This window comes from Thermobia domestica, chromosome 17 (genome assembly GCF_964235325.1).
Source record: "Thermobia domestica chromosome 17, izTheDome1.hap1.1, whole genome shotgun sequence".
Lineage (NCBI taxonomy): Eukaryota > Metazoa > Arthropoda > Insecta > Zygentoma > Lepismatidae > Thermobia > Thermobia domestica.
Window position 1 is genome coordinate 66,761,422 of NC_137470.1, and position 27,462 is coordinate 66,788,883.

The 27,462-nt window shown below is 35.8% G+C and overlaps 1 protein-coding gene and 1 long non-coding RNA gene across 2 annotated transcripts in view; one reads left to right on the forward strand and one right to left on the reverse strand.

Moving 5' to 3' along the window:
* The window catches only part of LOC145674491 (uncharacterized), an 87,472-nt gene extending 61,835 nt beyond the window's left edge, over positions 1–25,637 (forward strand). Inside the window, exon 3 of the mRNA XM_081744620.1 lies at positions 25,623–25,637. The gene's annotated coding sequence lies outside the window, so the exon portion shown is untranslated. The remainder of the gene's footprint in view (positions 1–25,622) is intronic.
* LOC145674492 (uncharacterized) overlaps positions 1–27,462 on the reverse strand; it is a 306,129-nt gene that overhangs the window by 40,338 nt on the left and 238,329 nt on the right. The window lies entirely within an intron of this gene.

A 27,462-nucleotide genomic window follows, 5' to 3' on the forward strand; every position in this document is an offset into this window, starting at 1 on the left:
TGATTGCAAATAAAAGCACCTGCTGCTAATAACTCATGTATAGTGTCGTGATGCGTGGTTAGGGCACGAACAATGTATGTAGGTCCTTGGAAACTTCGAATTCGGAATACTTTAGTGATGGTATTATCCTCCAGCTTGAGCTCGTCTTGTATTTCGTAATCTGTAGAAGATGGGTAAGCTCTACGGATGACTACAGATAGTAATGATGAGCGTTTTGGAGGTGGAGGCTGCTTGCGAGTGGATGATGTGAGTGCTTGAATCTTGGTATCCCGACCAAAGGTATCACTAGGCACCTTGTTTTTAATGGTAGTAGGGAGGGTTGAATCAGGTGTTTCTAGAATGATACAATTTCTAGTATGCAGATTTTGTGTAATCGCAGCTTCTAGGAAGATACTTACATAATTTAATTGCAACGAACGTCGCTTTAATGAACTTGGTATCGAAATTTGTGAACTGCATGAAATAAATGAAAGGCAAAGGAGGTGCGTTGTTATGCAGCTATGTCCATTGGAATCTGATTTAATCCGATGTAGATGCAATATGTTGTTTCTTTAGTGGTGAAGATGCTGAAGGCGTTTGGAATAGCTATCTGTCGGCGCTAATGGTTGTGGTGATCGGCTGCAGACGGAATCAGATGATACAATGGAAGATGCAGAGACAATAGAAGCTTGGGAGCCTCGACGTTGCTGTGATTTACTGGTAGATGATTGGCATTGCCTAGGATCCTTCCGATGCTGAGTCTTCCTAGGACTCTCGGATGGTCCATCAAGAAGTTGAGGTAATCAATGATGTTTGCCTCTTCTCGTTTCACCAGTGCCTAATCGTGAGTCCGCCATCGAAATATCAGTCTCTGAGCAGATGTCCAAATGAAAAGATTTGTCACGCTTATACATGTGTGATGAATGATTTGGTCAAGAGTGTGTAATTATGATGAAAGATTTCACCACCCAGCACTGAAAAGCGCTGTCAATCCCAGTGAGAGCGTATGGGTGCGGGTCTCGATTGTGAGTATGCAACACAATGTCTTCGAAAGCACGTTAACACTTCCCAGCTCGGCTAGGTACAAACGGCAACTTATGACGTATGGTACGTCAAGAGTATGTTAACGGTTACCTTAATTTTGTGGTTATGTCTAGAGTATCGGACCGGAAGCCCTGATTCCATGAGTAATGTGGTATTAATCCGGGAACACTAATATTTCGTAAATTTTACCACGCCGAGCTAATGCTTAGTGATTTCAACCAGTTCTACGCATGCGTTGATGTTGGCCTCTCGGCTAATCTCATTTGGTGAGTAACTGTTGCTATAGGCAGATTGCGTTTCCTAGTGCTCTCGCGTAAGTGTGACATAGATAGGCAATTCGTAGATTTTACGAGGTATTAGTGAGAACGTTACAATTTTGACAGTAACTTCAATTGTTTTTTTTTTTTGGTGAAATAGGAATTTGGAGAGCACTGGCAAATGCCATCTGCCTATAGCAAGAGTTACTCATCAAATGAGATTTGCCGAGACGCCAACTTCAACGCATCCGTAGAACTGGTTGAAATCACCAAGTATTAGGTCGCCGTCGTAACATTTACGACATATTAGTGTTCCCGGGTACGCTACAACCAATCGTCAACAATATAAATACCGATTTAAATATATGGTACTTGGACACACCGTATCATAGCTGAAGACCCGGATATCATATTTATATATTACAAAAATGTATTAGAAAAATAGTTTGTAGCAAGAAAACAATGAGTTTTATTCAAGTCGTAATGTTTCGAATGTTTAGTAAAAGTGTACTACAAAAACATGTTGGTGTTCCCGGGTAAAGAATATATCAAGATGTGTAGGTGGTTTTTTGGATATTACTTTTATTTTGTTATGTATGGGAGTCTACATCTGCAACTGTCGCAGAGTAGCTGATAATGACCTCTGTACCAGTGCTGGAAAGATATTAAATGCGTGGTGTTCGATGGACGTTCCGCAGACCGCATTTGGTGCCGATGTTAGCTATGGCTGGATTTATATGTTTGGGTAAAGTACGCCAGAACTTATTATGGAGATGCCGTAGAACGTCTCTACAGTGGTTAGCTCTAAATCTTCCAGGACCTGGCTGTTTCCTGTATATCTGTCGCGACATGTGATTATACGATCAGCTCGAGTTTGCACACTTTCGAGGATTTGTATGTGACTGCGTGAAGCATGTTGCCAGGCAGGGTATCCATAAGAGATTGTAGACAGGAATGTCATCTTGAAGATGTAAACTCGGACCTCGTAAGAAAGGGATCTACAGTGCAAGATAGAGTACAACGCTAAGATCTTTCGTAATGCTCTCCGTTTTATGTCTCTAATGTGTGCAGCGAACGTTAGACCACGATCTAAAGTCACACCCAAGTATTTGGCGTGAATAGCGTGAGGAATGCGTGCGTTCTCATAGGTTAAATTTCGAGGGGCGCGGATGCGTCTTCTACTGTGTATGACAGTACCGGTACAGCTTTTGTCTGCATTGAATTCAATCATCCAACGTCTTGCCCAATCCTGAAAACCTATGAGGTGACGTTACATAGTAACACTGTGCAAGGGAGCTACTGGCCGTCAAAAAGACAGTATCGTATGTGTATGTTGAGAAAGTTCAATGTGGTAAGATCGGGAGACCTGCCGTGTACAGATTATATATTATAAAAGCATATCTTGAGCTTGCTAATCTCGAGCTAAATAGACATACAATACAGTTCCTATCAGGACACGGACCTTATGGTACAACTTTTACAAAAATCGGCTTATTAGACTCTGACGAATGCGATTGTGGAGATATTCAAAATCCAGATCACTTGGTTTTCTACTGCCAGAATGTGATCCTATCAGATGATGATCAAGATTTAAGGGCCAATTTACGGAATATTCAGGAACAACACGGAATAATAGAACTGATACGTAAAGAGGACTATAGAAAAGGTTTAAGCAAAATTTGCACTAAAATATCATAAATAAATAGAGCACAAGTAAGTTTAGATCTGGCGCGAAGAAGACATAATTAAGTGAAAAATTGAAACGTTTCACAATGAACAGAAAGTTGTATAATAACAACTGTACTCAAATTACAAATAGTGTTTGTGTTAGTGGTTAGTTCAGTGTAGTGTGCTTGTGTCTAGTGTATTATCTTGAAAGGGAGAGTAAAGTTAACATTCGAAGTTAATGGAGGACCACTTAGTTAGCAGCAACAGGATCGGAAGTCCAAATTTAACAAAACAAACTATATTAAATAGTAACGGTACGGAGGACCGTCAAGAAAGTAATTATTAGGTCATTGACTTACAAACTATATAATACAGGTGAAATCAAATAGGTTCCATAAGTAACAAAAATTTTTGTCTATTAATCTAAAACAGGTGAGAAACCAAATAAGTTTTATAAATAAAAGCAAGTAATAAATACATATATAAATAAATATTAATCGTCAATGTTTTAACACAGGAGGGAAACCAAATATTTTCAAATTAACAAACCAACACACAGGTGAAAAAAATTATTTCATTGTAAACAAACAAACAAACAAATATATATATATTTTTAATAATGTTTTATTAGTAGTTGACATATGACTTTGTGAATGTTGTATTTTATGTATGTATGTTATGTATTATGTGCATGTGATTTGTAAATCATGTAATAACAAATTTATTTCTTTCAGTTATGGTCAATAAGAAAAAGAAGAAGAAAATAGGCCTGAGGTAGTTAGCCAGAACTCAGGTCCAAAGAAAGCCCACCCCCTACTTAAATAGGGAAGGATACTATAGCAAGAGAGAGAGATCTCGATAATGGGAGAGAGATTATTCAAAATGGGCAGTTGCGTCTGCCAATAAGACCAAAATATTTGGCAAAGGCAGGGGTAGTGGAGGATTTTAAAAAAATGTGTATATAGCCTATATAAGCAGTGAAAATGCAGCGCCCTGTGGAACACCTGTTTTGATAGGTCTAGACGTGGATTTGACACCGTCAGCAGACACATGAAATTTTCTGCCAATAAGGTACGACCGAATTAAATACAGAAGATCTGGAAAACTTTGAGCATATATTGTATGCAATAGTCCTGCTAACCAGACTTTATCAAATGCTTTTGAGACAAAAAGATAGACTCCAAGGGTGTGTTGTTTTCTATTGAAAGCCACTGTTAAGTGATCCGCTACTTGTACGAATTGTGTAGTAGTGCTATGTTGAGCACGAAGCCCAAACTCATAGAAAGATACAAGGTTTCTAGTATCTGCATGCTGTTTCAGCCTGCAGATAAATACATGGTCAAAGAGTTTACTCAGGTGTGACAGAACACTCATCGGTCTATAATTTTCCAGGAGTGATGGATTCTTTCCAGGATTGGTGGTGATGCTACGAGCTTCTTTTAAGGTCTTCGGGAAGTAGCATAATTGAACTATGACATTAAAAAGACAGGTTAAAAAGACCAGTAGTTTTCTGGTTGGGCGTTTCAGGATCTCAGATCGAATCCGATCGGGCCCAGATGCTGTATTTGCCGGCAGACATGTTATATGTCTTTCTATTTCCCGATGAGTAACTAAAGTGGTCATTTGTAGGATTTTGTGTACTTATGCTACATAGTGTAGTTCGGATGTGCTGTTTGAAAAAAGGGATAAAGACGTGCTCTATTCGGCTGGAACTCTTCTTCCAGAGAGTCAGCGAAAATATTCGCGTAAGACTGAGAGTCTTGAGTCAGTCCTTGAGGTCCTTGGAGGACTCTAGCTCTGGAAGCATTTGTAGCACGTTGGAAGCATCTGGAGTATGCCCAAATTTTGTGTTCATTTAGTGTGACCTTTTGAAAAGTCTCTTTCCAGTAATGTTGGTTTTGTCATTGTGTAAGCACCTTGATTTTCGGACGCAGTTTATTCCACAAAGTCTTGAGTGCTGTATGTATTGTGTTCTCAACGGCGGCTAGCCCAGCATTTTAAATGAAGATAGATTCGCAGATGTAGACTATCACATTGACTTATGTGTGTTGGGGAGATTGTGGTAGTGCAGCTCGCTGCCTCTACTTTTTGAAGTGCTAATGTGATGTGAGAAACCGCTTCACCAATGTCTTCAATGGTGGCTGTTCGAGCTCGTAGATCCATCATACTGTTCAGTTCTTGTTTGAATGCATCCCAGTCAGTTTCTCTTTGCTTGAAGATAGGGGCAGAATGTTCGATTCCGCGGTGTGAGACGTGAAAAATGACTGGATCGTGATCAGAGTCCAAATACGAAATGACATAAGGATGGACAGTTAAATACACATCTTTGCAAAGAGCGACATCAAGCACGTCGAATTGTCCGCTGAATTTTGGATGATGAGTTCGGTCTGGTGGAGCACTGATGATGAAGTTGAACGTGAGTAGATAATGGAGTAAAGCATCTCCATCAGTGTTTGGAGTAATGGAGTTCTATTCTCCATGCTTAGCATTAAGATCTCCAGCTAAGATGACTTTTTTCCTAAGCTAGCTATGATATCAAAGTCTGTGGGATCTAGTTATGTGGCCGGGGACCTGTATTTGGTGACCAATATTAATGGAACTCCTGGAGTTATTAGCTCAATAGCAAGTGCCTCCAAAGTAAGTAAGGGTGATAAATAACTCGAGAAAATTATCTTTGACTTGACTCGGAAATCGACTCGAATTCCAGTCGAGATTTAGCTTCACTGGTGCCCATCCTAATTCTGCCTAAGAACATTACCCAAAGTGCTACTCAAACTGAAGTGTGAAGGAAGGAAGGCACAGGTTTTATTAATTTTCCAAACTTCACCTGTCTTTTTTTTTTTTGTAATTTTACAGGAGAAACGAAAAACGGGTAAAGCTCTTGATCTGCATTTAATGAAAAATATTTGAACGATATCTTTTGTGTATAGTGGTACATAATAACATGCTAAATTTTAAGAAATGTCTGATTTTATCTTTAACCCTAAATGACGGGAAAATGATTTATTTTCGTCCAAAATAACACTTAGATCACATGTTTTCTCCAGAAAGAAACAGCTACTGCTCAATGATTACACTCTACTATCATTATATCTTTCTAAAACATATAACATAATAATAATAATAATAATAATAATAATAATAATAATAATAATAATAATAATAATAATAAAAATTAATAATAATAATAATAATAATAATAATAATAATAATAATAACAGTAATAATAATAAAAATTTATATTTAATTATACTATGTGCCAAATTACGCTAAGATTAACATGATTTGTGTGTGTTTAATGATTTCTTTTTATTTATTTCAGTTCTAAGAGTGTATATATTATAATTCTATTTTTTTAGTGTACTTTTATATTGATTATATTTTATTGTTTCTTTGGACATTGTATGTTTGAACAAAACCAATTACATATTAAGTAATCTATTACACAATAACCAACTAATTACACAAGATTTACAAAATTTTGCAGCAACAACAATGCTCGTACTCAGTACAACAAAGAAGAAACATTATGACTTTGTTGCCTATGAAGAATAAAACTTTTTCTTCCACACATTCGTAAAGTCTTTATAGGAAAGACTCTTCAAAACTTTCGTATAGCAGTTCATTGGTAATTTCTGCGGTCTTCCTATTAAGTGCCTCTTCATAGAAAGCTTGGTCGTCGTCACTGAGCTCTATAAACTTTAAAATTTTCTTTACGTCTTCTTTGTTTTCATCACTTACACAATTTACACTGGGAACAGTAGTTGCATTTCTCAAGCTTGGAACTATTGTAAGGCTCTTCTTTAAAACAGCTGAGTAAGAGTTTGACCCAGCATATGTATTTCTGTGACCAATAGATTTATATTCTTTGTAGTAGCTAAGTACACGCGGTTGTGACAGTTTTACTGGCATCACTGATTTCAACGCATCTTTGGAAAATCTATTTGCACACCCAATACTCCTCATATTTCAGTACTTGTCCGAATTTGTTCAAAATCCGATAGTAATCTCCTGGACTTTTCAAAATTTCATGATTTCTACACTCCTTTCTAATTAGCCCGAATACTCTATCTGCACGCAGATAGGAATGTCCTTTAGTTGGGTACATTACTTCAATCACATCAAATAAAGCACTTTGTTGGATATAAGATAATAAAATTATCATCATTGATCTGTTTTATCTTTTACCCAGGACACGAATCCGCAAATGATTTCAAAGTAGTGTAGGGTTTGGACTGATACTTCTAGTAGCATTACAAAATTTAAGAATGCAGACACCACCTCGATGGATCATTTTGGAGGGTCCATTTCAGTCCAGGTATAAAAGAAAATATTGCTTCTGTCAAATGTACCATCGTAAACCATAATAGCTAAGTTGTATAACCAGGTCTGACGGGCGTAGTAAGCCTCACCCACATTACGTTTTGGTAATGGTTTATTCTGCTGCATGTCAAAAACTATTTTTAGAGTTGACGGCCCATCTGATTCCATTATTCATTCCATATTCAGCACTTTTCCCCCAATTTTTGTCGTATATTTGAAGTGCTATCTCTTCGCTACCAGATAGGATAATTTTTAAACGTGTTACATAATTGCAATAGCTTTTATAAGATAAAATAAGAACATATCCGTTTTGTTCTCAAGTACATTATGATCATATATCATTGAACAGACCCTCTTGTACCTTTGAACAAAGTGATAATTAGAACGTTTCCGCAGCAGTAATGCAGAAAGAAAATATAGATATTGTGCTCGGCGAGAGATGTCAACCCTTATATACGTGATGGACTAAATGGCCTTCGATACCGAAAGCTCAAAAACCTAAAATCCTTAATCCTGAATATTAACAAATAAAGAATATGGTGATGTACGGAGTAAGCACTTCTTCTCATTTAGTAATTCATAGTGGACTCCACTTTAGGGTCGCTGGTGCAACGTCCAATTCCGATTTCAATATGTTAACTTTCTATGTGTGAATACATGTAACGTTTTATGAGGAACACGATTGCATTTGATCTATTTTCTTTACGCCCTTGAAATTTTAGCTGTCCTCGATGCTTCTATGTTCATGTATCTGTCGTTCAAGAAATTACTGGAAAAAAATATAGACTGTGCAGCGAAGTAAAAATATATTAAATAAGGAAATTAGGTTACGGCTACTTGTTCGGTGAATCAGTTAACTTTTAAAAAGGTGGTAGAGCGCTTACCTTTAGTGCGTGGTGTCCTTGGTTCGATCCACGGCCAAGAGAGGTTATGGTGACAACATCACGTGCATGGATTTTCTCGGAGTATTCACATTTAATTCCACATTTTCATTCCACTAATTCTTCAATAGTAATTCATTTGCTCTAATCATCGTCTCCCTTAGTACAAATGGTATAATAGTGAGACGTTAAACTGTAAGACTTCATTTCAGTTTTTAATGTTGCATGAGTTAGTACTTCCGTTTTGTTTCCTTATCACAAATGTAAAAGGGTTCCCAAACTGGTTCCTCAAAATTGAAACAAGAGTTGTGGTCATATAGTGCAAAGAACTTGACCGTCACTGTTTTATATGCTGGAATATTCAAACGAATGTGGCCGTACTATAATCAATCTAATGCCAGTACTTCTCAAATTGGAGTCTCCGGACCCCTGAGGGTTCATGGGACCTATCCAGAAGGTCCACGACACCGAAAAAGTTGAGTTGAGTTGAGTTGATTTTGAGTTTAACGTCCCGTTCAGCAGCGAGGCTATATGAGACGTGGACCTACTGATTAACGTGGAATCCGAACCACATGAGCTCCCGCCGGGAATCGAACCCGGGCCTCCCACGCCAAAGGCGCGTAGACACCGAAAAAGTCAAATGTGTTTTCATAAAATAGAACTCACAGTTGTTATGCAAGAAGTATTTTTTGAGTTACTAAAAAAAGGAATTAGAAATTATACCTACGTTTGTAGATTTAAATGTTCTCCTACTTTGTAAATCTCTGCCCTGAATCTGGTCAACCCTTGCACAGGACTACTTCAAGTGAGATAAGTTTCTTCTTTGTTAGGGCATTTTTTCAAAAGCAGTTGTACATCAACTTCACGACGCCTCGGAATTTCATGGATTCCATCTTCGATTGGTGGAAAGCTCCCACCATATCAAACATTTCAAATTTTTAAAAGAAAAAGAAGTAAATGTTATTCATTCCTATGCTTATAAACATCAAGCCTCTACTAATTCTAGGATTTCTGAGAAAAATGAGAATAACTCCCAAAATATGTTTCTAGATCCGCCACTGAGAATAACGTTTGACTCAAATTGGTTAGCATGTGCGCTGTGAGTATGAGGAATTGTCTAAAATGGCATTGAAACATTTGTTGCCTTTCCTTACCACTTACGTATGTGAGCAGAGCAGACCTTTTCTGCTCTTTGCAGTATTGAAACTTTAAAGCCAAATCTTCTTAATGTGGAATCGGATAGTAACAAATTAATGTGGATTGATAGTAACAAAAATTATTCCCGAGTTCAATACGGTTATGGAAGAACACAAAGAATTTACTTCCTGAAATGAGTGACCCAATAATTTGAGAACGTATTTTGTCAAGTGGATTTCCAACCCCCCCCCCCAAAAAAAAAAGAGAAAATCACGTTCAGTCTTGAAAGTTACTGTATTTTCAATTCTAATTTCTTTCACTAGGAAGTAATCATTTATCTTTAGAATACATTACTTATTGCTCTTGATCTTTTTCTTGTAGGTGGTAATTCTAATTAGTATATTTTTATTACAATGTGAAATTTCAGATAGAATTGCAAGGAAGTCAGCATATCACTTCCCGAATGAACAGGGGTCCGCGCTATCTTAAAGTTTTAAAACCACTACTCATCTAACCCTTAAATGCATAACATGAGTCTCAGAAGCCCAGCGACTTTAAGGAAGGGCATTAATTTGGTTACTTTTCATATGTGAGTGCTTTGACATCTTTCAAAATATATTCAGAACTAGCATCATACAGGCATTTTTTTTAAATTACCAGACTCGTTATTACATAACATGGGTCTCAGAGGCCCGCTAAAGTTTTTACCCTAGTTTGCCTAGCATTTCGCACGGAAACGTTGTGTTTTTTTTTTCTTTCTTAAATTATACTTATGAACTTTCCTGCTTTAGAAGTGAAAAGTGTCTTAGAAGGGGAAACTCCTGTGGTTGTGGTGCTCCGGTGTTACTTTCTGGAGGAGAGTACAGTAAGAAATTATCATTTTTATATGTATTATTTTCTGTCATTTTCAGTTATATATATGAAAAGGTTAGCAGTAGGGAAGAAAATTACTTGGATGGATGTAACTATGAAAGGATTACAAAGTTTGATTGCAATATTAATATTGGCGGGACTTGAAAATAACGAGAGACATCAGTTGATGAGATATCCTGTTCTTCTGATAGTAATCCATATTATCGGGCATGTGTATATGTGAATCGATTTGAAACAATAAGAAAGGTTTACAGTTTGATGATGAAAGGACTAAGAACGAAAGGGTAAAAATAGATCGATTGGCTCCTTTTTGATACGTTTGGATTCTTTTCTTGAATAACTGTAGAACAAAATACGTCCCGAATGAATGCATGACTATTGACGAATAGCTTTCTCCTTGTAGAGTACGATACCAATTCGTTCAATGCATGCCTCCTAAACCAACCAAGTTAAGATTTAAAATATTTTGATTGTCTGATACGAAAAATAGCCATGCATTGGACGGAATGATATACACGTGGAGAGAGGCAAATAACTCTGTAGCAAAAGATTTGGCCAAACAACGTAGCTCTTGAGTTAGTAAAACACATCTAGAATTCAGGAAGAAATGTTACTTTTGATATGTATTCTTCATCGGTTTCTTTAGCAAAGGAACTCGTTGCGAGAAAGTTCACAATGGTTAGAACTAGAAAATAGAACAATGAAAAAGTTTCACATATCATGAAAACAAACAAAGAACATGCAGATCAGTCTTCTCAATTTGACTTTTGTAAAAATACGAATATCGTAAATTATGTCCCCAAAGTATACAAAAGCGTAGTTCATCTCAGCACAATACACAGAGAGAAAAATAGTATTCTAGTGATTTAAAACAAAACCGGAGATAATCATATATTACAATAATATGAAAGGAGCAGTAGAAGGTCTGGACCAGATAACAAGAAACTACACCACAAAACGAAAATCAAAAAGATGGCCATGCATTTTGTTTTCCAACATGCTAGATGTAGCATGTAAAAACGCTCTCTTTGTGTATGAGTCACATGTATATTTATTTTCCAAGAACTCATCCAAGAGAAGATTTTTCCTTAAAAAGCTGGATTAAGAACTAATGTTATCGTACATGCAAGAAGGAAACAAAAATGCCCATCTTCCAATGAAACAAGTGTTATTATATAATCTGAGTGTAAGCGAACTGCAAAATTTACTGTTGACAATAATGAGTATGCTAATGCAAAAATATATTCTGTGTTCGAAATTGTTATATAGGTCTACTAGTATAGTTTGTATATATATATATATATATATATATATATATATAGAGAGAGAGAGAGAGAGAGAGAGAGAGAGAGAGAGAGAAAGAGAGAGAGAAAGAGAGAGAGATGGCAAGAAGCAAAGGAACAGTCATTAGACTTTTAACTCTGTTAACCTCCGTTGTAGTTCTGATATATAGTAAAAATTATGGAATAAACCCATATTTTTCATTTATTTGAAATGTGGGCTTGAGAGACCCATATTATGCATTTGTGTAGAAAAAAATGGCCATGCATTAGAGTGCTAATCCAACAGAAGAAAAAGTCGTGCTATTGTTCTCGATAAATAACGCTACAGATTTTAAAATTACTGATATGATTCCATTTGCTACACACCTGTGAATTCCTGAGTTAGAAAAACTGAAGAAAATAAATATCGCAATTAATTACGTCATAACGGTATGAAACGTCATCAAAGCCAAGTTACATGAGACGGAACTGCATGTCACAGTGAGAACAATCTCATTCCTATTCTTTATTTTTATTCATACGAATTACGACTAAGAACTCACTTGAAGATTATTCTCGTTCAAGAGGTGAGATTACACTAACTAGTACTTAGTCATATTTATGCATCAGCCATTGGGTGATACCCATAAAAGTGAAGTTTTACTCTTAGATCAAGATTTTGAGATTAATCTCAAGGTTCTATGCATAAAAGCGAGACAATATGACATCATTTGAATTTAATCTCAGGTACCTGACTAAATGCTCGGTCAGGTAAAACTGATGAATCAAACTGTACTTTCTCACTTTTCGTATGCATAAAGTTGAGTGTAACCTCAACTAGGTGAGATTAATCACCAAATCTTGTGAATCAACTCAGTACCTACTTCCCTTGTCTCAGAGTGTGTTAGAGTGGGTCGAAATGGCTGTATTTCTGTATGTGTAGCCAAGAAGAAAAGTATACAAAGTACGAAGAGACTCTGATGTGCATGACTATAAAAGTCTGCATAGATTTGAAAAATTAAATGTACAACGGATGGCACAGCGTTTGCTTGGGAATTCACTGGAAACAAGAGCTGGGGGCCTGGGGCTCTGAATAATGAGGTGAAGGAGAAGAGAGTTTCTTGCTCTCACGTTGCAATGATACAAGAAAAAATGAAGGAACAAAAACATGTTTAAAATAGTGCGTGGTGTCCTTGGTTCGATTCCCGGCCGAGACAGGTTATGGTGGACAACATCGTGTCCATTGATTTTCTCTGATTATTCCCATTTGCTTCCACTTTCTCATTCCACTAATTCTATAAAAATTCATTTGCTTTGATCATCGTCTAAATTGTGTAATAGTGAAACGTTAAACTTTAAGATTTCATTTTTTACTGTTGCATGAGTTAGTACTTCCGTTTTGTTTCCCTATCCCAAATTCGTTCCTCAAAATTGAAACAAGAGTTGTGGTCCTATAGTGCAAAGAACTTGGTCCTCACTGTTTTGTATGCTGGAATATTAAAAAAATAGCCGTACTTTAATCAATCTAATCCAGTAGTTCTCAGAGTGATCTCGGCGGAGCCCTGGGTGTTCGTGGGACCTAGCGTCCGCGTCCGCGACGCCTAAAAAGTCAAATGTGTATTAATAAAATAGAACTCACAGATGTTATGCAAGAAGTATTTTTTCACTTACTAAAGAAACGTAATTAGAAATTATACGTACGTTTGTAGATATAAATATTATCCTTCTTTACTAAATGTCTGCCCTGAACCTGATCAACCCTTACACAGGACTACTTCAAGTGAGATAAGTTCCTTCTTTTGTTAATGCATTTTTCAAAAACAGTTGTACATTCACTGCATAAAGCTTCGGAATTTCATGGATTTCATCAAGTGGCGGAAAGCTCCCAGAATACCACCAATTTCAGATTTTTTAAAAAAAGGAAAAGGAAAAATATCAAGCCTCCACCAATTCTAGGATTTCTTTAAAAAATGAGAAATCCCTCCAAAACTATGTTCCTAGATCCGCCACTGCGAATAACGTTTGACTCAAATTGGTTTGCGTGTGCTTTGTGAGTATGAAGAATTGTCTAAAGAAGCATTGCAACATATGTTGCCTTTCCTCACCAGTTACGTATGTGAGCAGAGCAGACCTTTTCTGCTCTTTGCAGTATTAAAACTTGAAAACGAAATCTTCTTAATGGTGATTAAGATTAATGGTGACAAAAATTATTCCCGAGTTAAATGCAGTTATGGAAACAAAGAATTTAATTCCTGACATTACTGGCCCAATAATTTGAGAACGTTGTTTCTCAACTAGATTTCCTTTCAAACAAATCAAGTTCAGTCTTCAAAGTGCTGTATTTTGAATTGAAATATCGTTCACTATGAAACAATCATGTATCTTTAGAATAAATTACTTATTGCATTATATTTATTGATCTTTTTCTTGTCGGTGGTAGTATATTTTTTAGTACAATGTGAAATTTCAGATAGCATTGCAAGGCATTCAGCAAATCACTTCCCGTATGAACAGGGGTCCGCACTGTCGGAAAGATTGAGAACCACTACTCATCTACTCTGACAGAAGAAAAAGTCGTGCTTTTGTGCTGGATAAATAACGCTACTGATTTTAATTTTACTGATATGGTTTCACTTGCTACACACCTCTGAATTCCTGATTTAGAAAAGTGAAGGAAATAAATATCGCATTCAATACGTCATTTCTGTATGAAACGTTATCAAAGCCAAGTTCACATGAGACGGAACTACCTGTCACAGTGAGAACAATCTCATTCCTATTCTTACAAGTGAACTAGGTACTGAGGTGGTTCACAAAATTTGGAATTAATCTCAGCTAGTTGAGATTGTACTCAACTTAATGCATACGTAAATTGAAATCAGAGTTTGATTCATCAGTTCCGAGCATTTACTCAGGTGCCTGAAATTAAACTCAAATGATTTCACGTTGTCTCGCTTTTAATAAATACAACCTTGAGATTAATCCAAAAATCTTGAGCAAAAGGTAAGATCTCACTTTTATGCTTATCACCCATGGTGGGAACATTGAACCCCAACACGATTATTTACTGAAAGAGAGAAGGGAGAATTAGGGAGAAAGCACTTGCCAGCATAGAAACTAAGTACAATATTTGTTGGACCAACTTCTGGTGATTAGAACAAGCTAACAAAAGTTATGTACTGTTGGGAACTGTTCGATAGATTCAACTAGGAAGTTTATATAAAAAAATGAGTATATGCGCATGTAAACGCGTTAAGTACATTATAAGCAACGAATATGGACATGCGAATTGAAATCTATCGGAGGTAACAGGATGGACTGTTTTAAATAACCGACGGGTTTGTTGGTTAAAATTAGTCATTAATGTTGTTTACAATAATAATAGGTTAGAGATAAAAGGTGATCACTGTTGTTCTTCTGTCCTGTGAAGAAATGACGAAGGCAAAAGACTTACTTGCACCATAAACATTTATATTTGTAATTGCGTTGCATCATTCAGAGGAACAGTTCGCATAACCAAAGGGAAAAGCCAATTCGATAGGTGATTCAAAAGGTATGTAGAACTTCAATTGATTCTTTCGTTGGTACATCATAACGTCCGGATGAAGAAGTTCCATACTGTGTACAAATCTTCTGCCATAATCCATTGCGGTTGTTCAGATTGCATAATAAGAGTAAATCGCTAGTAGGCGCAATCGTGCATTTAACGTTGAATCTCTTGAAAAGTTCTCACTATGCAGGAATTTGATTAGCTTGTTGCAATCTTCATGAATTGGTCTTTCAAATGGTATGATTAGATTCTCTGCTGGCGAGTGCTTTTTCCCAAACTTCCCTTGTTAGTTCAGCTTTATATTGTCCCCACATTGACCCAAACGCGAATGTTATTGAGTTTCCAGGACTGCCTGAATAGTTTTACTTGAGTGATGTATGATCAGCAAATCGAACTCAATGCGGTTGTTACTGAATGTGTAAGCCTACCAGCCTACGTTTAGTTTAGTGATGTGCCATCAGCATATTGTTACTGGGTATTTAGTCCTACCAAACGCTTATACTTAAGAGAAATGTGATAAGCACATGGACTAGAACGCGATTGTTCCTGGATGTTTCTAGATATAACAGATGGCTTTAAGTTGAGTGATGTATAACCACATTGAGTCCCAACGCGGATTCTACTGGATTTCTAAACATACAAGCATGATTTCAGTTAAGTGATCTATAGTCAGCGCATTCATCCCTACACGTTTGTTACTGAGCTTTCTAATGCCTACCAGATTGCTTGTAGTTGAGTGATGTATTGCCAGAACATGCATCCCAACTTAAATATAAATGATTTCTAGGTGTACTACATGTCCTTGGAAATTAGATAGGTCGCCCATTTTGCACTATGATCATCTACTCACTGCACACTGAAGTGCTACTCCTGTTTACGTAGTACGGACCATTTACATTTTTACTGTAAATATAACATATTTAGTGAACTTTGTGATTTTAAAACCTGTTTGAACCTGTTTCTCTTGCGTTTAAGTCATCCGTCTTACCAACTGATCTAAGGCAGCCCCAACTTACCTTATAGTGCCTGTATATTTTACTTTATCACAGCACAGCCCTTTATGACAGTATTCAGTAAAGATTTTAACTAAAAATAAATCAATCAAATATCACACTTTCCTCGAAACATATAGGCTAACACATCCCGCCATTGATCAGGAGCGGATTCAGAGGGAGAGATCGTTCCGATCATCCCTCCCCAGAAGAGGAAACTTTCTTATTTTATATATAAATAAGACCCTTACCACAGTTCTTAAAAGTAACTCTAATTAGCAGTATTACAACCCACCTCCCGCCAGGAAGTCCGTTCCTGGATCCACCCTGCCATTGATCTGCACCCACATAATTTTTGGAAAGTCGGCGCCGTTGATTTAGAGTTTCCATCGTTGATAGGGTGTCCATCGAACCTCGTTCCGTAGGTAGGGCCCCTTAAAGGGTCCAAATGTGAATGATATGTTTGTTTTATTGGCAACTTTGGCTGAAGGGATGGCAATGAAAGGATGTGGGATACTGGCAAGAAGTTGTATAGGACCCATTCGTAAGATAATGTCCAGGCATTTGACCGCTGGCACTCAGAAACATACATACAAACAAAGGTCCAAACTAGATATCACAGTTTTGAATTCAGGGATTTTATTTCATGTCTGAGTTCCAACAGACAAATGCCAGATTGTTATTTTACGAATAGGTCTTATACAACTTCCTACAAATATCCCACAGAATTTTCGTTTCTCATGTTTAGCCATAGTTGGCAAAAGCCATAATATAATTAAAATGTGAATTCCAGGAGGGACCTACTAAAGGCACGAAGCCCCAAAGTGAAACATGTTAAATAAATGTTGATCTCATGTCGAATAAATGTTATTTCAACGAGCCACTTCAGAACAGCTGTAACAGTTACTGAGTCAAATTTCACGAGAAAAGCTATTACTATTAAAACGTTGTTAGGAGGACATGCAATCATGGAATGGACCAGACGAGGATACATTTCTGTGTTATCTTTGGAAGGAATTAAAGTCACAAAGCTACAACAAGTCAGTGCAAACCGAAGTTATACAGTATCTCATATGAATGATGTAAATCAACTTGTCTAATAAAGTCTCGAACCTGCCCTCGACAATATTTTCCCAAATCAACTACATGCATATTAGGATGAATCTTTAAAAGAGTAGGGCCATAGTCAGACCGTAAATCCCGCAGCAGGTGACGCGTCAAATAGTTTGTTCCTATCTACTGAAACAATGCTCAAGCCTGCTCAATATTCTTACGCATTTACAAAATCAACCAGAACTCCAGACGTCTGTACGGCAGCATTCTTGACGAAACTTCACACAGGGGACACCTCTTGAGAAACCACAAAATCCAAAAGTTCAGAACCGACAGCAGTTGTTTCCTCATCAGCTACAACCCAGAATTTAGATCGAACTATTGATTATCCAATTTGGAGCCACCATGGACCATAGTGAATGAATCAGGAATGCTTTGGCCCGGGATTCCACCAATCTTGATCGAGCTATTGATTATCCAATTTGGGGAAACAATGGACCATAGTGAATGAATCAGGAATGCTTTGGCCCGGGATTGCGTCATATATTGAAATTTTGCTTATGCTTTTTCAGGGGTCATGCACGCTGGTGCGAATGAGTCAGTGGTACCTTGGCCCGGCTATTACGTCATTGAATTGGGATTTTTGGATTAGAGGTCATGATGATTCTTTAAAATTATTTAAAAAATATTCTTGATGATTTATTACGTTATGAATTAGTACGGGTGTATGAATGCTTTTTATTTTCCTTCCCTTTTATGGCATAAAATTTGGAGAGTGTTATCCCTTTGATGAGATGGACTACCACTGGTGCAAATGAAATCTTTAGTTTTTCGTCCCACGGTTATGCTGGTTACTCTAAACGAGACGGTGACGATGAGAAATGAATGACAGTGTGGGAAAAAATTGGAGTATCCCGAGCATAATGTTGCCCATTACAAAACAACTTTCGCGGGGTTTGAACCAGGGACCCAATACAACAGAAGTGAACGATCTACCACTAAACCACCGCTCTCTCTACTGGTGCGAATGAATTAGATACATTTGGTGCGAGCTAAAGTGTTCATATGACGTCACTGAACTGGGATTTTTAGCTTGGAGGGTATGATGACTTGTTTCGTTCTGTTTTATGGGTATAACATTACTAAAACAAGGTTTGATCTCTTTCTTGATGATCTATTACATTATGAATTAGTAGACCCCAGTAATAGTATAAATTAGTATTGGTATTAATATGAAACTCGAAACTTTGGAGATCCTCCGTGGCTAACCGGTTATCGTATGCGCCTTTAACGTGGGAAACCAGAGTTTGATTCCCGGAAGGAGCTCAAGCGGTTTGGATTTCACGTTAATTAGTAGGTTCTATCCTCGCTGCTGAACGGGACGTTAAACTCAACTCGAAAACATTGGGAGGAATACTTTTCTGTGGCTCAGTGGCAGAGCCTTCACCTCTACTGTATGGGATCCCTGGTTCAAATCCCGCGAAAGTTGTTTTGTAATGGCCAACATTATGCTCGGGATACTTCAATTTTTCTCACATTTTCATTCATTTCTCATCGTCACCGTCTCGTTTAGCGTAACCGGCATAACCATGGGACGTAAAACTAAAGATTTCATTTGCACCAGTTTTAGTCCATCTCATCAAAAGGATAAAAATCTCCAAATTTTATGCCATAAAAGAAAACGAAAATAAAAAGCATTCATAAACCTGTACTAATTCATAACGTAATAAATCAAGAATATTTTAAAATAATTTTAAAGAATCATCATGACCTCTAATCCAAAATCCCAATTCAATGACGTCATAGCCGGCCCAAGTTACTACTGACTCATTCGCACCAGCGTGCATGGCCCCTGAATAAGTATAGGCAAAATTTCAATATGTGACGCAATCCCGGGCCAAAGCATCCCTGATTCATTCACTATGGTCCATGGTTTCCCCAAATTGGATAATCAAAAGTTCGATCAAGTGCTGCGAGTACTACTGTGCTAACCCAAAAAGGCGAGGAAGGTCCATTTTATCTACTGAGAATTTTATATCTTCTTGTACTATTTCAATAAACGAAAGAATATATTTCAGTTGCCGATTCAATTTTGTTCAGACGCGAAATTCCATTTCTAACTAGCTCAGACTTACTAGACCATGTTGTACTATTTAAACAAACAAAGGGGTAAATTTGATTGACCTATTCAATTTTCTACCAACAAGATATGCCATTTTAACTAGCTCAAAATTTTTGAAAAAAATTAAAAGAAAAAGAAAAAGGACCCTTTTTATCTGGCTTAGAATTTTATACCTTTTGTAATGCTTAATCAAACGAAGGGTTAAATTTCTGTGACTTATTTAGTTTTGTACCAAACAGAAAAAAGCTACGCATATAAAGAAAGGAATAAGTTTGTTCTAACCACAAAATAGCGAAGAAAGACCATTTTAACTGGCTGAGCATGTTATACCATTTTTGTATTAATTAAACAAACGAAGGGATAACTTTTGAGTAAGGTTTTCAATTTTCTAGCAAGAAGAACAAAGCGAAGGAAGACCAATTTAACTAACTCAGAATTTTATATCATTTTGTAATATTCAAATAAACGAAGAAATAAATTTGGATGGAGTATTTAGTTTTGTACCACGCAGAAAAGGAAAGAATTAATTAAGTAAACAAAAGAATAAATTTGTATTGACCAAAGAAAGCGAAGGAGGATCATTTTAACTAGCTCAGAATTTCTGTACTTTTTTGGATTATTCAAATAAACGAAAAGATGTATTTGCATGGAGTTTTCATTTTTGTACTAACAAGAAAGCCATTTAAACTAGCTGAGAATTTTATATCATTTTGTACTATATAAACAAACGAAGGGATAAATTTGAGTGACCTAATCAATTTTGTAGCAATCAAAAATAAAGCAAAGAAGGTCCACTTTTAATGGCTCAGCATTTTAACCTTTTTGGGGGATTCAAATAAACGAAGGAATAAGTTGGAGTGTTCTATTTTTTGTGGTACTAGATTTTGTACTGTTTTGTATATTGTTCTGTCACCCAGAGAAAATGTAACTTTAAAGTAGCATTGCTAAATAAACTTTAATTTCCACTCCCGTCACGTAAAAAATGCACTATATAAGTGGCTTTCGCCTAATGAAATCACATAAAAATATAATGTCAATATCCGTTCGCCTTCCACACCAGTAAAGTGCCCTATGTTATACAAGAAACAAATTTGCGCTCAATATACTGTACCTTAGGACCCTCACTATACTAACAATGGTTAATGTTAGGTAACTCATTCGTATCGTTACTTTATTATTTTGCTTAAAGTGCATTAATATTGAGAAGCTTAAATATCTGCAGCAACAGAAAGAATAATAGTTTTTGAGTTGAATAAAACTGTTCACAGCTAGTAATTCAGCACTTTTTATAGATGGTGTGCAACATGGATCTTTGAAAAGTTTTCTTTTCCTTGGTGAGCTTATTTTTATTTTGGATATGATGTCTCCTTCGTCTAGTTTTCCTTCTACATTTTCCTCTATCAGCACGGTGATTCAAAATGACCAAGCATGCTGTTTCTTCTTTTTTATTATTGTCATGATCCGTAGTCCTTCATTAGTTTTCTTTAGTACGTGTTCATCCTTAAACCCTTTCACAGAGGAAGTCGACTTTTGTCGACAGAAACAAAATTTCCTTAACATGCGAATGTCGACTATAGTCGACGTGTTAAAATTTGTTTGTCCGTATCTTGGCTTTGTCGAGAGTAGTCGCCAAAGTTGTACCGTTCATTTTTGTTTGTTTTCTATTGTTTTCGATAAACAACAGGAATCACACAGAAAACCTTTGGCGACTACAATCGACAAAACCAAGATACAGACAAATTTTAACGCGTCGACTATAATCGACATTCTCAGGTTAGGGATTTTTTCCGTCGCCTTCCACAGTGAAAGGGTTAATAATGCTAATTGCTATGTACTCTGGTCTACAGAATTAAGTTAAAATTGAACGTTTGACGTTACTCTCTTCTTTAATCAATGGCAGCTCTGATTAGTTAAATCTTACATTCAAATATGTAGTTAGCGATCGAAAAACTTTGGACTTTAGCGTGGCCGTTGGTATTTTGTCAACCTATGATAAATAAATGTAAGACCTAATTCGCTAAACGCACGTCTATTAATCATATAACTAAGAGCATTACTTACCAACGGGAGAGGCAATTAAAATTTATTTAGCAATGCTACTTTATAGTTGTACTTTTTCTGGGTGACACAACAATATACAAAATAGTACAAAATCTAGTACCACAAAAAATACAACATCAAAATTTATTCATTCGTTTATTTGAGTAGTACAAAGTGGTATAAAGTGATGAGCTAGCTAAAATGGAAGTTCTTTGATTTTTTTCTGATTGGTACAAAAATAAAATCCATTAACCAAATTTATTCCTTGATTAGTACAAAATGTTATTTCTTTCCTTTTTCTACAAGCTACAAAACTGAATAGGTCACACAAATTTATTCCTTAGTTTATTTGAGTATTACAAAATGATATAAAATTTTGAGATAGTTAAAATGAAGCTTCTTCGCCTTTTCTGGTTTGTAAAATGTATTCCTTTGTTTGTTGAAATAGTACAAAAATGTGTAGGCATTTTGAGCTAGTTAAAATGGCATTTCCCATTGGTACAAAAGTGAACAGGTCATTCAATTTATTTATTTGATTATTTAAATATTACAAGATGATTTAAAATACTCAGCTAGTTAAAATGGCATTTCTCTTTGCTACAAAATTGAATAGAGCACTCAAATTTATCCCTTCGTTTGTTTAAATAATACAACATGGTCTAGAAATTCTGAGCTAGTTAAAACTGGTTCTTCTTCAATTTTTCTGCTTAGTACAAATTTATTCCTTTGTTTATTTGTGTAGCACAAAAGTTATTAGTTAGTTAAGTGGTATTTCTTTGCTCTTCGTACAAATTTATCTCTCCGTTTGTTTAAATATTACAAAAATGTATAAAATACTAAGTCAGTTAAAAATGGTCCTTCTTCGCTTACTTTCTCGTTGGTGCAAAAGGAAATAGGACATAGCAATATATTTATTCATTTTGTTAAATGTCACAAAAGGGTATAAAATGTTGAGCTAGTTAAAACTGACCGTGTTTGTTTTTCATTTGATTGGTACAAAAATAAAATTGACTACTCAAATTTATTACTTCGATTATTTGAATAGCACGAATAGATATAAAACGCTGAGTTAGTTAAATTGATCCCTCTTCACCTTTTTTGGTCAGTACAAATTTATTCCTTTGTTTACTTGATTCCTTCCTTTTTGCTTGGTACCAAACTAAATACTCCATCCAAATGTATTTCTTCGTTCGTTTGAATATTACAAAATGATATAAAATTCTGAGTTAGTTAAAATAGTATTTCTTCCCTTTATTCTTCTTGCAACAAAATTGAAACCCTCACTCAAACGTTATCCCTTCGTTTGTTTAATTAATAAAAAAAATGGTATAGCATGTTGAGCCAGTTAAAATGGTCTTTCTTCACTATTTTCTGGGTAGGGCAAATGTATTCCTTTGTTATTATTGTAGCTTTTTTGTGTTTGGTACAAAACTAAATAGGTCACAGAAGTTAAACTCTTCGTCTGTTTAAATATTACAAAAGGTATAAAATTCTAAGCCATTGCAAAATTATCCTTCTTCGCTTTATTCTCGTCAGTACAAAAGGAAATAGGAAACCTGCCTTTATTTATTTATTTATTTAAATGGCACAAAAAGGTATAAACTCTTGAGCTAGTTAAAATGGTCCTTCTTTGCTTTTCTTCTCATGGACACAAAAATAAAAGAGACTACTCAAATTATCCTGTTTTTTTTAAATGGTACTAATAGGTATAAAATGCTGAGCTAGTTAAAATGGCGGTTCTTTGTTTTTCTTCTGATTCGCACAAAAAAATAAAATAGACTACTCAAATTTATTCCCTATATTATTTGAATAGCACAAAAAGGTATAAAGTGTTGACTTAGTTAAAATGAGCTTCTTCGCCTTTTCTGATAAGTAAAACTTTATTTCTTCGTTTATTTGAATAATACAAAAGGTATAATGGTCCTTTACTTTTTCCAGTTGGTACATAAGGAAATAGTTCACTCAAATTTTATTCATTCTGCATTTTTTCTGGTTCGTACAAAACTAAATACTCTATCCAAATTTATTTTTTTATTTGAGTATTACAAAATAATATATAATTCTGAGTTAGTTAAGAAGTGGTCCTTCTTCACTTTTTCTTCCTGCTACAAAATTGAAAAGCTCTCTCAAAAGTAATCCCTTCGTTTGTTTAAATAGAACAAAATGGTACTGAACTTATGAGTCAGTTAAAATGGTCCCTTCTAGTTACTACAAAGTTACTCCTTTGTTTATTTAAATAGTACAAAATGGTATAAAATACTCAGCTAGTTAAAATTGACGTTCATTTTTCTCGTTGTATAAAAGTTGGACACCCAAATTTATTCCTTCGTTTATTTCAGCAGTACAAAATTTATACATAAATTCTATCCCTTTTCGCTTTTTCTGGTTAGTACAAATTTATCCGTTTGTTTATTTAAATAGTACAAAATGGCTTAAAATACTTAGCTATTTAAAATGGCATTTCTCGTTGGTACAAAACTGAATAGGTCACTCAAATTTACCCCTTTGTTTGTTTAAATAGTACAACATGGTCTAGAAATGCGGATCTGGTTAAAAAAAATTGCATTTCTCGTTGGTACAGGATTGAATAGACCACTCAAATACATTCTTTAGTTTACTTAAATAGTAGAGGAAGACACAAAATTCTCAGCTAGTTAAAATGGACCTTCCTCGCCTTTTTGGGTTAGCACAAAAAGGTACATGAATTCTGAGCTAGTTAAAATGGCATTTCTCGTTGGTAGAAAATTCAATAAGTCACTCAAATATATTCCTTCGTTTATTTAAATAGTACAAGATGATATAAAATTCTCAGCTAGTTAAAGTGGCATATCTTTGCTTTCTTTGTCGGTAGTACAAAAATAAATACTTAATCCAAATTCATTTTTTCGCTTATTTTAATAACCCGAAATGGTACAGAAATTTTGATCTGGTTAAAATGGCGTTTCTTTGATTTTCTATCGTTAATACAAAAGTAAATAAGCCATTCAAAATTTATCCTTTTTTCACTTTCTTCTGGTACAAAATGAAATACGTCACACAAATTTTTCCGTTGCTCCGTTTACGATATATTCGGGTTTAAATATTTGACGTTTTTACCTCGATAGTCAATTTTCTTGGTACATGTAGTAGTTGGTAGCCTGTTAGTAAATGAGGAAACATAATCTCAATATGTGGCTTCGTTTACGAGTTATTCCAGTTGAAATAGTTGACCTTTGACCTCGATGGTCACTACTTTTGGTACATGTAGTAGTTGATGACGTATTTCTAAATGTGGAAACTGTACGTCAATATGTGATTCCGTTTACGAGTTACTCCAGTTTAAATATTTGACTTTTGACTTTGATCTTTAGTGCTTTGATTCATGTAGTAGTTGATGACCTATTATTAAGTGTGGAAACTGTACCTCAATATGTGATTTCGTTTACGAGTTGTTCCAGTTTAAATATTTGACCTTTGAGCTCGATGGTCAATTGTTTTGGAACATGTTGTTGTTGATGACCTGTTACTAAATGTGGAAACATCATCTCTATATGTTGCTCCGTTTATGAGTTACTCGGGTTTAAATATTTGACCTTGACGTCGATAGTTAGGACTTTTGAAACATATAGTACTTGATAACTTATTACTAAATGTGGAAACGGCCCCTCAATACGTTGCTCCGTTTACGAATTATTCAGGTTCAAATTTTTGACCCTTGACCTCGATGGTCAGTACATTTGGTGCATGTAGTACTTGCTGACCTATTTTTAAATTTGGAAGCACCACCTCAATATGTGGCACCATTTACGAGTTATTCAGGTTTAAATTTTTTACCTTTGACGTCAAAGGTCAGTGCTCATGGAACGTGTAGTACTTGCCGACCTATTACTAAATGTGGAAACACCACCTCAATATGTGACTCCGTTTACGAGTTATTCGGGTTTAAGTATTTGACCTTTGGCCTCTATGGTATGTGCTTTTGGAACGTGCAGTATTTGATGACCTGTTACTAAATGTGGAAACACCGCCTCAATATGTAGCTCCGTTTAAGAGTTTTTCGGGTTTAAGTATATAACCTTTGAACTCGATGGTCCGTACTTTTGAGGCATGAAGTAGTTGATGACATTGTTAACCCTTAAGTACTATGGACGAAAATAATCACATAAATACTATGGAACGGTCTGTCAGACCGCATTGTTGTTTCACATTTTCTAAAAAGTAGTTTTATTATATGTTTTTAAATGTTATCTTACATATTGTAGTTGTGTATAGAAAAATAAGATATAGCAATTTCACTATGTAAAAAAATATGTTTTTAAAACAATGATAAAGAAGATACAGTCAAAAGTGTCAAAAATACTATCGTTGTTATCCTAAAATTGTAATTGTTGAAATATTCAATTTATTTCTCTGTTTTTGTATAGTTAAAATAACACTAATCCAAAATAAATTGTTCTTATAGATGCACTGAGAATAAAATATACAGTAAAAACAGAGGAAAGAGACATGAAATTGTAGTTCTTTCAATCTTACAAGTAAGTATTGTTATATTTTTTTTTTTTTAGTGAAAAGGTAAGGAATAAAACTAATTTTTCGTTCTGCTGTGATGACGTAGTAAAGAAAATACATTTTGCCGGTAGAGAAAGGACTGTACTAACTTTTCTGACTTCATGCACTTTCTTCGGGTATGCACTAAACTTTTTTTACTTTCTTCGTTAACTTTTTTGTTTACACTGAAAGCAAATCGGCACCCCACACCGCTGACATAAATATCTACCTTTCGCGTAGGATGGAGTGAACAGAAGACCATGTTTCCCTCTTCTCAAACTCCTCACTCGTGCGGGATTGTGAGAAGCTCACTTTCGATCTGGAGTATACTCTTGATTGAAAAACACAGCCTTTGTGGTAGATATCCGATGAACAAACTACGTTTCACGTGATTCCTCAGAAGTCCTTGTGCAAACGTTTTCATAAAATCAAGTCATTTTCATCACTGCGGACTTAGCGTAGGATTGATGTAAAACATATGCATTGACACCAAACGCAACATCCAACAGCGTAAATGAAATTATCAACGGCCATCGTCTAGAGCGTATGATTGATGTAAAACATATGCATTGACACCAAACGCAACATCCAACAGCGTAAATGAAATTATCAACGGCCATCGTCTTGTTCCACGACTTGACGTGTAATTTGCACATTTTTTAGTCTAGAGTATCCACTCTGCCTTTACCCATGCTATATCAAATAATTATTTCAGATTTTCCAGTCTCTGGCTAATTATTTGATGTATGGTGCCAGACAAGCCTCACGGTAGGGCACAAAACTCCTAATAATTGGCAGATAACGAAAGACCGCTAATACGTAAAATACTCACGTAACTACTATAGTACGTCTGTGATACCGCGCGACCCCTCCAAAGAAGCGCACAGGGGACCAACTATAACAAAAACTTCCCAATATGTAACTACTTGCTAGACAGGAAGATAGACGAGAAGAACCACTTGTATTGGTAGGGGTGTAGAAAATACAATGATACAAAAGTCGCAACGGTCTGAGAGACGGTACATAGTACTTACGGGTTAAATGTGGAAACACCTCAATATGTGGCTCCGTAAACGAGTTATTCGGGTTTAAGTATATGGTAATTGATCTCAATGGTCAGTACTTTTGGATCGCGTGGTACTTGATCTGTTACTGAATGTATAAACAGCACCTCAATATGTTGCTCCGTTGACGAGTTATTCGGGTTTAAGTATTTGACCTTTCACGTTGATGTTCAGTACTTTTGGAACATGTAGTATTTGATGACCTATTAAATGTGGAAACACCACCCCAATATGTGGCTACGTTTACGAGTTGTTCGGGTTTAAGTATTTGACCTTTGACCTCCATGATTAGTGCTATGGAACTTGCAATAGATAATGGCCTGTTACTAAATGTGGAAACACCATCTCAATATGTTGCTACTTTTACGAGTTATTCGGGATTAAATAGTTGACTTTTTACCTTCATGGTTAGTATTTTTGGAAAATGCACTGCTAGATACATGCTTATGTAATTTCTGCTATGTTCCATAGAGGTTTATAAAAATTACCCCTCCTATTGGTTCATATTCTCTGCTATGTTAAAATAGGGGTTGAAAAAAGTGGTCGTAAAAGAGAACGAATACACCCCTATTATTGTATGTTATGTTAGAAGTATTTGCATGTTACATAGGGGTTGAGAAATGGGTCGTAAAGGAGAACGAATACATCCCTATTATTGTCTGTTATGTTAGAAGTCTTTGCCATGTTACA